Here is a 13,897-nt window from a genome sequence, read left to right on the forward strand (position 1 = left end):
TTATGTTGAGATATACTTATCATCATGCTAACTGAAATGTATCTTTATTTAACTGGCTGATAACCGTGTATATATCGTTATCTGTTAATTTATGAGTACATGCTGTTCTTTATATGAATTTCTTTGTCCAGTAGGCCTAATATATTTATATCTGTCAGTCTGTCTACCTATCTATCTCTCTAAATCTATATCTATCTATCTAAATATATCTCTCATCTCATCAGCCGTTTGTGTGTCCACTGCAGGACCGGCCTAGCCCGACTGAAGTCGGGACGCTACAGCCAATGTATCTTTACCAAGTGGCTTAGGCTGTCTAGTACAGATTGTATGTACTGTAGGGTGAGAAGTGCTTGAAAGTGTAATTGTAGTGTTGGGGTGGCTTTGCATGTCTGTGTAGTCTGTGAACCAAGTGTAATCGGCCCGCGCAAGCCGACTGGGTGCAAGCATACTTTACAGTATGCGACACTGGTTCAACCACAGCACCCCTAGTGTCCGCCGATGCAGTACGTGGCCTGAAGAACGCTCCTAAAGTTTATTACCCTGGCGGGGCGCGAACCCTCGTTCTCCAGTGTACGAAAACGCACACTTTACCACTGAGGCTCCATATATATATATATATATATATATATATATATATATATATATATATATATATATATATATATATATATATATATATATATATATATATACAGTAGGTACGTACAGTACTGTGTATACTTATGCATATATTTACCCTTGGGTGTCTGTTTTCGTTCATCTTGCGTGAGGAAAGGATCCCAAATATACAGTCCAAATATGTTTCATCGTTCTTTTTTTATTTCAAGTAATGTCAGGAAATTACTGTGTACATACCCATGTCTTACATATTTGTAATGACCGAAAAACAGTTTGGTATACTGATCTTGATACTGCTACCGGTGCGTTAGATCGGCACGGTAATGTTGGCTACTGAGGTAGATATGACTTTATCAGTAATGTTAGGATATTTTTATACACTCTCTCTCTCTCTCTCTCTCTCTCTCTCTCTCTCTCTCTCTGTCGCTTGGTGTTGTCTGACATAATACCGCTAATGTATCTCACGGCCGCCGCCTGTGCTCTTAAGTCCTTTGAGCCGGAGGGGGAGGGGGCTGCTGGGGGGGGGGTAGAGGGAGACTATTAACGGGGTAGGGGGTGTTAAGGGAGAACTATTATGAGGGGCATGGGCTACTCCTTGTCCCGTTAGTGAATAATAAAGGAATGGGGGGTTGAGTTTGTGTGTGTGTGTGTGTGTGTGTGTGTGTGTGTGTGTGTGTGTGTGTGTGTGTGTGTGTGTGTGTGTGTGTGTGTGTGTGTGTGTGTGTGTGTGAGAGAGAGAGAGAGAGAGAGAGAGAGAGAGAGGAGTACATATTAGAACATACCGGTAGGAAGTACAGATAACGGCTGGCGTGTTGGCCAATGACGAGGTTATCTGCTGGAAAAAAAAAAAAAAAAGACATTCTAATAAGATCTAACAAAAGTGTAAGAAAAATGGACAGAAAAAACGAAGGCTCTCCCCCACCCACCACACCATCCGGTTAAAACGACAGGAAAAAGTTAGAATAAAACGCCATCCTTATTAGAAAGAACAAGCATGGAAATTTTATAGGACAGACAGAAGGAGAACAACAATGCACTATGTAATCTCTATGCTACAGACCTGTAAAAAAGAAGCAAAACACGAGAGAGAGAGAGAGAGAGAGAGAGAGAGAGAGAGAGAGAGAGAGAGAGATGCCTGATTAGTGATGTGGTAAGGAATGATAGCTCTTGTCTTTTATTCCATTCTTCTACTTGTAGATTTTTTTTTTTTCTCAACTAAGCAAAACTGTATGCTATTATCCTATTCTTTTTCAATACGATGACAGTTTCTTATATCCTTCTCCCTACCACCAAGCAACTATATTCAGCCACTGAGAATGAACGGGTTTGTAAGGAAATGATCTAAATGTAGTTACATCAGGGTAAGGTTTAATCGATATTGTTTTCATTCCATTGACGATTAAGCTAATTTGTAGGTGAGCAAATCTGTGTGGTGCTAACTTGAAAGAAATGCCTCCAGTGAGGGGCATCCATAGCTATTACCAGTCTCTCTCTCTCTCTCTCTCTCTCTCTCTCTCTATCTTGACCTCACTCCTTCTTCCCTTTTTCCATTCATCTCTAACGTATAGTATTGTCAAACACTGGACAATTTTTTAAATTTTGTGCTTGTATGATTAAACTATTACGGAGGGCACACAACACTATTCTAACTACACACTGGTCACGTCTTTTCATTACAATTCTCTGACACAAAAGAAGTTAAATGGTACTTTCGATCTTTCATATACACAACAGATCATCTAAATAGTCTTTCTCAGTCTGTCTTCTTCTTCCAGCGAATCTCAGTCGTATAACGCTGTGCCCAAACTTCTCAAAATGGACGGTGCTTGACTGTGTCTTTCTTTTGATATTCGGCAAAGGAAGTTTTCAAAGGACTTCCATGGCAGTTTTTTAAAGGACTTCGGTGGTAGTTTTTCAAAAATATATTAACGTCTCTCCTTCCACCCTTTCATCCATCCTCTTTCGTCTTTCCATATTTTATTTTTGTTTTTCTTCTACATTCCGTCTCTCAGTCTCGGCATCTCTCGCCACAATCCACCCATCTTCCCTCTCTACCATCCTTCCATCATTCCTCTTTTCGTCCTGCCACCCGTTATCTCCCTTTTTGCAGCCTGTCTATCCTTCATTGCTCTCTACTATCCATCCATCCATCCATCATCCAATCCTACATTGCCCTAAGAGGAGCGTAGGAGGCCGGGGCTAGACAGTTGGTCTCGACATTTAAGATGAGAGTGACCAGCCTCACTCATCCCTGAGTGGCATTACATGAGCAATCAACCCCAACCATCCCTTGGATATAAATCTTCACCGGCTCAATCCGACTGCAGCGCAATAATTACCCACTAAACCATCAGGTGCCAAAATTTGGTTATATGGTTACCACCCAGCGCAGTAAATGGTTTCCTAGTGTACAGGAAACCATTTGGCTTGTCACTCAGTGTAGAGTCACCCACAGGCAGAAGGAAAAGGAAAGAATGAAGGAAAGAAAGACAGTAGAGGGAGTGTAATGTCACCCGTAGGCAGAAGGACGAAGAAAGAATGAAGGCTAGAAAGACCTTCCATATTATTTTTCGCTTTTTATATTTTCTTCATCCTTCTTTTTCTCATCATTCCTTAACCATCCGTACATTTTTTCATCCTTCCGTCCATGCTTCCCATCTCTCCTTCGCCTTTAACCTCTCCCCCTGGCCTCTCCCTCCCGTTTTCACTTTCGCCCACCATCTCACTCTCTCTCTCTCTCTCTCTCTCTCTCTCTCTCTCATCAACCTTCCATTCCTTCTACAACCTCTTACCTTCTAATTAAAGCCATGATTAAAATAAGTAAACAAATAAATAATTAAATAGAAATAGAAATGAAATACAAATATGAATAAAATATCAAAATGAATAGAATAATAAATAAAATAAAAAGGGAAAGAGAGAGAGGGGATAGGGGAATGAGAAGGGGTAAAGCAGAGGGGGAGCTAAGATCAAGGGAGGAAGTAGGATGTGAAGAAGGGGAGAGAAGTAGAAGAGGTTAAGGAAAGTTAAGTAAGTAAGTGAGGAGGAAAGGAGAGAGGAGGTAGATGGATACGTGAGGACATAGGAGGAAGGAAGGGGATGAGGAGGAGAGGGGAAGTTGAAGAGAAAAGGTAGACTGTTGAGGAGGGCGCTGAAGAGAAAAGAGGAGACAGGAGACACAATGGATGGGAGGTCAGTGACGGAGAGGGTTTAAGGAAGGGAGGAAGGAGGAGGGATCTGAGGAAGAGGAAGGGAGAGGAAGGGTAAAGACGGGAGGCAGGTGAGGGACAAGGCTTGAGGAGGGGAGGGAGGAGGAGGAGGGGTTTTGAGGAAGAGGAGGGGAAGGGAAGGTAATAGCGAGGGACAGGTTGGAAGCCGGAAAACCTCACTAAAAGTTTTTCATTGTGAGCCAGATGGTGCGGCCCTTTGAGGTGGTGCCATTGTCGGAGCAGGGGAGATATTGGTCACTGCCGCCCTAGCTCTCTCTCCCTCACTTTCTCCCCCCTCCTCTCTCTCTCTCTCTCTCTCTCTCTCTCTCTCTATCTATCTATCTTTCTTTCTCTATGTTTGTGTGCATGTTTCTCCCACACGCTCTCCCTCCCTCATCCCCCCTTTTCTCTTCCTCCCCCATCCTCCCTCTTTCTCTCTCCCTCCTCATCCCCCCCTTCTTTCTCTCTCCCTCCACACCCCCCTTCTTCTCTCTCCCTCCCCCCCTCTCATCAACCACTCGCTCATTATCTTTCTTTTTCTCTCTTTTCTCTATCGTTCATTTTTTTAGTCTGGTCCTCTATTATCTACATCCCATTTTCTAAAGTTTTCTTTTTCTCCAGTGTTATCTCTCAGTTTCTCTCTATTCTTTTTCCTTCTTGGATTTGATTCTCTCTCTCTCTCTCTCTCTCTCTCTCTCTCTGCTTGCCTGCCTCCAATATCTCTCTCTTCCTGCCCACTCACCCACCTACCCCTGTCCCGTTTCTCGTGCTCAGCCTATACCGTCTCTCACATGGGATTCCTCCAATTCTCTGTGTGTGTGTGTGTGTGTGTGTGTGTGTGTGTGTGTGTGTGTGTGTGTGTGTGTGTGTGTGTGTGTGTGTGTGTGTGTGTGCTGTTTTTCGGTCACTTGGCACAATGCCTTTCGTAGTGACAAACTGAAAAATTGAGCTAAAGGTCTGAATGAACGAAGTACGAAGGACTCTAGTACAAATTTCCAAAGTACCACTAAGAAGTGGCATTGTTTTCACTGCAAACGAGTAACTGTAACTCCGTTGTTTATAACTGGTAGTGTATCACAATACAGAAATACATATAGAATTACCTTATAATTAGTAGTTGTTGTTGCTGATCAGCTCCAGTCCGTCTGGCCGAGCAGACCCTTCAACCACAGTTAAGCAACCGCCCCAGCAGTTCCATGCAGTGAAGTGATGTTTCCTTCCGATTGACAGCGCTTCGCTGTGGAGAGGAGCATGGAAAAAAATGTTGAGATTTGGCTCCTGGGTGGATGCTGCATTTGCGTCTCTCCATACAGTTAACAGGGGCACCTTGGTAGGCTCCACTTTACCCCTTTTTCAGGTTATATGGTTATCATCCAATGCTGTAAGTGGTTTCCTAAGTTACAGGCGTCACCCTAAGCAGAAGCTAATAATTTTACTCCTATGTGAGGTGGAGTTGAAATTCTTTCCCTATGTGATATTATCAATTTAAAACTCTCCCATAAAGGCCTAGGAACCCCTTGGAATCTCGAGTTTTCCATGGGAGTGTTCAGCCTTAGTCAGTGAACGCCTCAATTACGAAAAAAAAAAAAAATCCGTCGTAACGCTGTGTCTTTTGGCATCGGTTCCAGCAGTTAAATATCGGAGATTCCGCTTATAATTTTACATTAAAGTTTATGATGTGTTGATGATGATGAAGTCACCTAGGGAAAAACACCCCATTTTTGGGTTTAATGACCCCATCAACAGTATATTTTTCATTATTCAGTTACCATCATGAAGAAATATATCAGAGGGAAATTGTGATAACATGGTGCTTACTCGCTCGTCACGCGCTCACTAAGCTCATTTTACTGGTATTATCAGCAAGCCTTTCCAGTTATATGAAGGGAAGGATTATGGAAGGTTTTATAGAACAAACTTCATATGAAAGTGGTTAGTACGATACAATAATAACATTTAAAAGTCTTTTGGATAAGCGTCTATACTCTTTTCACGCTCAGCTGACCTAAAATAGCCCTCTCTCCGTCTCCCATACCAAGCTGTGACAAGAGATTAATACTAGAATATGAAGCTAGCCACAAAGAAATGCTGTGGAAAAGATGCACATTCGTATCACTATATCTTTGGGCCACTGTGCTACATGAAATAAATAATATACAGACGGAAATCTTGGCCAGCTTAAGGTGAAAGGACTGTTAGTTATATTTCGTAACGAAGTAGGTTCATAGCTGAATAATACAAAAATCTAACTCTTGACTGTTTTCTTCTCATCCAAATTACGGAGAATACTGCAATATCATTATGCAGTTGCCATTTTTCTCACTCAGGTTTAAGACAGTGTGGACTAAGTTTTTCCATTTATTCTTTCCTATGAAATTCCCGTATTTTTCTTTAATAAGTTTTTATAGCCCGCCTTTTAGCGAGATGGAGCGATAATGTTTTTGACTGCCTCTCTTCCTTACTGTATGTGTGTGTGTGTGTGTGTGTGTGTGTGTGTGTGTGTGTGTGTGTGTGTGTGTGTGTGTGTGTGTGTGTGTGTGTGTGTGTGTGTGTGTGTGTGTGTCTGTGTGTGTGTGTGTATATCTGTTCCTATTATATCTCATTCTGAACGGCTTGAGCTATCAACACGAAACCTTCAGGGTATCAAGATGTGGCCAAAATCTTGGACGAGTTAGAAAATGGTCACTCGGGATCAAGGACAAGGTCACCAAAATGGCTGCAAAAGGTCAGCTACTTTTTATCGCCCGCCTTTAGCACCAGTATAACTCATGAACGATTTCAGCATGAAACGTTATGGGTATCAAGATATGGCCAAAATCTTGGACCTGGCCAACAGCATACTCTGGCAGGCGATTGGCATTCAGCTCCCGAACGCCTTTCATTTCCTACTGGTTTCGTCGGAAGGATTGATGGAAAAGGGTAGTCTTCTTGCTTTACTTTCTTTACCGTCAAGTCGCAAACTCAGATACTCATATCAGTCATTTCTGTAACAAACAGCTTCGAAAGGGACAGTATGTCCGTTGCTATTTGCTTTCCTTTTTACTTCTTTGAACTAATATGAAACAACTGTTGACGTGTACGATATGTAGGAGGACTACTGGGCCTTGGGAGCAGGCTGTGAAGCCTATGTCCAGAGTCGAGCACATAAAAAATAAAAAATATATATATATATATATATATATATATATATAATCAGAGGGTACGCCGTAGTAATATTATTGCTGGACCAGGAAGACTCTCTCTCTCTCTTCCCCCCCCCCCCCCCGCCAATTCCTTCCTTCCTCCCCGCCACAAAAGCGCCTCGACTCTTCCCCAGATTTCCGCCCCTTTTGTCTTTTCCCTCATTTTCTTTTGTCTTTCTCCTCATTTTCTTTCCCAGTGAATCCTTTTATTGCCCTGCCTTCTGCCTCGTCCTTATTACCTCTCCTACCTCCGCACACAAAATGAATTTCCTTCAGTATAATATCGACCAATTTTTACCTGCATTGTGAGGTGTACGAGAGTGGTGCGTGGTTATTGCTTTCTTCTTTATACTGCTCTTGTTTATGGCGAAAGCTTTGTATTAAATTATTGCGATGCCAAAAGCTAACCTACAATACCCACATTCGCAAAGAATATTCCTCCCTCCTCGTCTAACCACCCACCAATATCCCTTCCCGTCCTTCTCATTCCCATCCACTCACTTCACCCTCCTTCTGTTCCCCCACATCCAGCTTCAGTAACTTAAACCTTCTCATTACCAACATCGGAATTCATACAACACCCATCGTCAAAGGGTGTAATTGTCTTGCACTGCTCCATTATTCACCACCACCCTACCACATCCCATCCACTATTTGTACCCACCCCGACCAGTTCTTGTTCCGACACTTTTGACATGAACCTTACCAGCCTACTAACAACATCCATCTTCACAAAAGATACTTCTCCTCCTTCCAACAACTGCCGCATATCAACCCCGCTCCTCTTGTTCCTCCTGCTCTGATTTCCACCACCCACCTCTATCTGAGTTTATCCAAGCCACTCTATTCCTCCCACTCCACCCATTCCTGCATGCCTTGTTTTAGTGAATGCAATAGTAATGCCTGGCTCTAATACCATCCCACCTCATTGCCTATATTCACACAGTATACTTATTTCTCGTTCCCAGCCTTTTACCATATCTCAGCCCATCCCGTCCACTCATCTCTTCCCACACTATCCTGTCTTGAAAGACTATAGTCAATGTACCGTACCCTTTACACTTTTTTTTTTTTTACATGACAATGAGAATGACCTGAAATGATTTTGCATTGTCTTGATTACCATTCAAGTCCACCCTGCCCACACTTGTATGCCCATCCTTCCACCACCCCTACCCGACTTCTGCTCTGCGGTAGTTAAAATCATAACAATGATTTCCTAGATGGCCGACCTACAGCCCCACATGGTCACATAATATTTCCTCTCCTTCCGTCGTCCACCTCACACCACCATTCAAGACCCTCGCCTTCATTTGTCTTCATCCATCCCACTCAGTCCTGAAAGGCCTGAACTAACATCTCAAAAACCATTAAGCTCATAGGGCGATTTTTGGCTCACACCATGCAAACGACCTGAAACTACCTGTACGAGTTCGAGTCAATCTAATGATTCAAAAGGGTCCGGAACGCACATGAAACAACCGAAATGCTAAAACTCTCTAACCACTGCACTAACTGGGGTAATATTTGGTAATCGACTACAAATGAATAACCTGAAATGATCTACACTGACTTGAATTGAATTAATGGACATGAAGAGACCTGAAAAAAAAAAAATGTCTGAATAGTCCTTAACTGATCAACTTTGAGTCTCCTCCTACCATATGACAATTACAGTAGCAAAACAAGTATCTGTGGATACTTCGTGTGAAGAAATATGAAACCATGGACGAGAAATGTTGAGATATGATTGTCGCTGGGAAGAAGACTGGTAGTTCTATAGTAATGCGGATGCCAATGTAGATAATTTACGCTATAGTCATGTTAGTGATGATGTAAATAGAATTATGAAATATAACTCGCAGATATGAATTGTGAGAACAAACGACGAAAACATGTATTGCAATTCTATTGTTTTACAGAACCTGTAACAGCTTCGCCTTCCTTTTCGGTGGTGGTCTATATTACCCAACAACTGGTCACCACACCCTCTTGTAGGAGTTACCACACCGTCTTGTAGGGATTACCAACCGTATTGTAGGCCCAGTCCCTTGGTTTAGCCTAACGCATACCGAAGCGGACACCATCCAGCAGGGGATATTCACAGTTGCTGAAACCTTCATTGTAAAGGGAGACAATAGATCCCCGCATTTCCTGTGTAGTTTCCATGACAAAAGAATGAAAAACATAATATCGCCATATTTGGTTCTGAGATGGTCCACAACCAGCAATGGAGTTTCGTGAACCAGGTTCATGAAAAATGAACTCGGTATCATGCTTCGATTACTGGATCGCGTAAAGTGACAAAGCGACTCATAATTATGGACTGCAATCAGAGCTTATATGTGCTACATCCCATGTAACAGGAGTGGTACTAACTGCGTCAGTGTACTGTCAGACGGTGATCACATATATAACTAACAGCTAATTCCCATGCGGCAACACTCAAGATATGGCCATACTAACCTTTCCGAGACATCACACGGCACACGTAAAGTTTCGGAGGACATCGGCCTCCTCCTGCACTAATACGTGTTTTAGCTAGGACATCGGCCTCCTCCTGCACTAATACGTGTTTTAGCTAGGACGTCGGCCTCCTCCTGCACTAATACTTGTTTTAGCTACTCTTCTACTGCGGTCAGAAGTAGTGAGTCACCCTCTTCTGGCCATACCATATATGTGGTATCGCTACAGTCAGGGCTGGATTAAAAAGGGAGGGGGAGCTACTGGGGCTATAGCCCTTGGACTCCCACTCAAACTGCATCCCCACAAGACAAATGAATACTGATCTTAGTATTTTCATGCCACTAAAACAAAGGATGACAGACTAATATATATTCTGTATAGTCTGGTTATAGCTTAAAAATATGGTGGGCCCTGCTGTGCTCTGCCAGCATTAGTCTTAGGGCGCGTCCACACGTGTACTCGAACATATGTTGGCAACACAGCTGACAACATGTTCGGGAACATGTTTGCAGCAGTACTTGGACAGTTGTATGCAAACACGTTTCAGTGCAGCTTCGAACACTGGCAGCAGAGGTGATGGGATAAGTGTGTCCATACGAGGCAGCTGAGACTTCATCATGATGTTGCCAACATAATTTGGACCCTACTGCTCCCACCATGATTGCAGCGGGTTCGTTACTATGTTGCTTATATGTTGTCAACACTTGTTTGAGCACATGTGTGGACGTGCACTAAGGATGATGATGATATCACACGATGTCATGCATTTCTAGAAGTGATCATTATATGGTACTGAAGACGCTAATGGACACCTTTTTTAACTGCTTCACTACAAAATCTCTCCGAGGTTGAGCAAAATCGTCTCGAGATTGTAAGAATACGCTAAAAGGGACCCACTCTGATTCAAAAAGTTAGTCCTATCTGTAGCATGGCTTGTATCAGTTATTCTCGCCACCGTCAGACGATTTTATTCAGCTTACGAGGATCCTCTAATACTGAGGGATTTCGAAGCAATGTCTCCTAACTCTATTAAGGTAATCGTCATTTGTATTTTATTCATCCTGCATACAAATTACCAAACTCAGCTTCGGAGTGGCCTTTAGTAGTGATGAAATTTGAAACAATCTACAGTATATTAGTCCCTCGATGTGCCATACCGCCTTTCATGCAGTAATATATTCCCGCTGCTGCCATATAATTTCATTCTGGTGGTGAAAGAGAGGGAGAAAAAAAAAATCTCAATGTTTTTGGACAAGGATTTTTTTTTTTTTTTTTTTCGCCGCCACATGATTTTCCTCATCTTAGGAGCAGCTAAGACTGAGATGAACATTTGAAGGAGCTCTGTTAATCTCTTCAGTATCCTGAGGTTGTCCATAATTTACAGTGTGTGATGGAAGCTTTGTTATTTAATGTTTTGTGTGTGTGTGTTTGTTTGTTTGTTTGTGTGTGTGTGTGTGTGTAAAATGGAAATTTAAGGCTTGAATCTGCAAACCATGACCTCTCGAAAACAATTCGGAAGAAAAGAAAGGATAAAATTGATCTCTCATATATATATATACTGACCTCATGGCATTCCCAGCTGCAGTCAATCTCTAGGTGTGAAACAGCGAATCGGCACTAACTCACTGGTGCCGCTGCTGGGATGAGGAGGAAAACATGCAAGGCGGGGACACGGGCTGGTAAACAGGTGAGCAGAGGAGTTACGAGTTTAGCCTTTATCGCTCTATACCCAAAGCTCTAACATGGAGTAAATTGCTTCCTCTGCAGTAAATTATATATATATATATATATATATATATATATATATATATATATATATATATATATATATATATATATATATATATATATATATATATATAACCAGGCATTGCAAGTCCACTGCTAAGCAACGTCCTCCTCCAGCCTTTTCCACGAATTCTTTGACTGAGCCAATCTTTGCCACGTTTTGCCTGTAAAGTTCTCTCTCTCATATCTCTATCTCCTGTCTGGCCCTTTTTATGCTATGCTTACAAACTCATGAAGTCCAGTCAGTCAGCCTCTTGCCCCATCGGTTATCCCTTATTCTTGCTACATGACCTACCCATCTCCATTTCTCTTCCTTTACAACTTCTATAATGTCTTTGACTTTAGTCACATCTGTCACCCAAGTTGATATTTTCGTGTCTTTCAAAGATATTTCCAACACTGGCCATTCCATTGCTCTTTGCGAACGGATTAGTTTATTTTCCATCGATTTTGTCAGTTTTCAAGTTTCAGAACCGCACATCATACATAGCTGGAATTAGGCAATTTTGTTATATGCTTTTTGTTTTATACATACTGGCAAGTTTCTTTTCATTACGTCTCTATGTTTACCGAAAGCATTCCATCCAGTTGTAGTGTGTCATTTTATTTTGCCTGCATGGACTTTCGTTAGTTTTAGCATTTTCCCAAGTAACTGTACTGCTCGACTTCAAAAATATCTTAGATTATCCTGATGGCATTTTTTGGTGTATTAGGAATAAACATTAATTTTAATCCGGTTCATCTTTAGCTCTGCTTTGAGACTGTCTTTATTTAGGTATTTTATCATTTCTTGCAATGTCTCTGCTATTTTCGAGATTAAGACAATGCCATCTGCAAATCTTAAATGGTTTAGGTTTTCTCCATCTATGTTTACTCCTTTGTTCTCCCAGTCTAGCTTTCTGAAAATACTTTCAAGGCATGCTGCAAATATTTTTTCTGAAACTGTATCTCCCTGACGCACGTCCAGCCTGCTCTTAATTTTTTCCGAGTCTTTATGTAATTCAACTGTGGTGGTTTCCTTTAATATAAGTTTTCAAGCAGTTTACAATGGTTTCATTTACTCCTTGTTCCCGCAATAAATTTATAATTGCTATATACTCCACTGAGTCGAAAGCCTTTTCGTAGTCAACAAAACCTAAGCAGAGTGGTTTATTATATTCTGCAGTTTTCTCAGTTAGGTGTTTCATTGTGTGTACTCGTAGATGATCAGTAGTCGAATACCCCTTTAGAATCCTGCCTGTTCACGAGGTCAGTTTTCTTCCGAATTTGTTGTTAATCTCTTCGTGAGGACTTAGTGAAGAATTTGTAAATAACTGGTAATAAGCTAATGGGTCGATAATAGTCTTTTGAGTTGCATTTTTGTTGTAAAGCAAAATAACTGCATTACACCATTTTTTTTTTTCTCCTTTATACGCTAAGTAAATAAGTGGGCGAACCTGCTTTGTACTTCTGCTCCTGCATCCAACAGTAAATCTGCTACTGTTCCATCTTTTCGTGAGGTCTTTCCTCTTTTTATACTTTTAAGAGAAATGTTTACTTCGTTTGGTGTTACCTCAGGTATTTCACTTTTGTCAACTGAAAAATCAGCTTCATATATATATATATATATATATATATATATATATATATATATATATATATATATATATATATATATATATATATATATATCAAAATGATCGGATCTTGAATTTGGCTCTCTATTGTATTTTGTTTTTCTCTTGGAGGGAACTGTTACTGCGGGCTCATGACCTTTGGTTCCTTCTTCCTTTCGCATATATATATATATATATATATATATATATATATATATATATATATATATATATATATATATATTGTGTGTGTGTAGACCTTAAAATGCTAATATAATTAATATAACACCTTCATTAATTCACATTAGAATAAATACAGTGCCGGGTTATTAACCTCTAATCCAACCTCCATCTTGAGGTAGCGTGGCCGAGCGGTCTAAGGCGCTGGTTTAAGGCACCAGTCTCTTCGGAGGCGTGGGTTCGAATCCCACCGCTGCCAGGGCGGTTTTAGTCCTCTAATAATAGCCAAAGGAAATGTTGCTCAATTGTCTGTAGGTACGAACCAGATTCACAAACATATGCTGAATGCCCTCTGTACACCTCGGATTGTTGTTGCAGGAAATAGATGTCAAACTAGATTTCCTATTAAAAAAAAAAAAAAAAGTCCATTAATACTCTCCTTGTTTTTTTTTTTTCTTAGAATAAGAGACAGGAACATTCTACACTCCTCTTGTCTTCTCTGAAACACATTGTAGTTGTGATGGGAAGATTATTGTAAGTCGGTCTGTCTAGCTAAAATAACAGCTAAAAGGCAAAAGTGAACACTAGCAGCTCACGTCTTACTTAACCTTTTCACTATGAAACATCCTCTCTGAGAAGAATAGAATTATCTGTTGATGATAAAAAAAAAAAAAAAATCACCGGAGTGAATGGATTAGCAATATACGTAGATACGTAGAACGAATAATCCCCCCTCGAAAAAAAAAAAAAAAAAAAAGATGACAACTTATGAGTAGGCGACGTCTTTCATGAAATACATACCATACAAGTCAACGGAATGTCAGCCGAGAGACCAGCGACAGGAATAGGCAAATGGGGA

The 13,897-nt window shown here is 41.0% G+C and overlaps 1 non-coding gene across 1 annotated transcript; it reads left to right on the forward strand.

The window, feature by feature from the left end:
• Positions 1–13,215: 13,215 nt before the first annotated feature.
• On the forward strand, positions 13,216–13,297 carry TRNAL-AAG (transfer RNA leucine (anticodon AAG)). Its single transcript has one exon. It is a non-coding gene; the product is annotated as a tRNA-Leu (tRNA).
• The last annotated feature ends 600 nt before the right edge of the window (positions 13,298–13,897 follow it).

Source organism: Coenobita brevimanus, chromosome 23, assembly GCF_032717465.1.
Source record: "Coenobita brevimanus isolate Jiangsu-jjx chromosome 23, ASM3271746v2, whole genome shotgun sequence".
Lineage (NCBI taxonomy): Eukaryota > Metazoa > Arthropoda > Malacostraca > Decapoda > Coenobitidae > Coenobita > Coenobita brevimanus.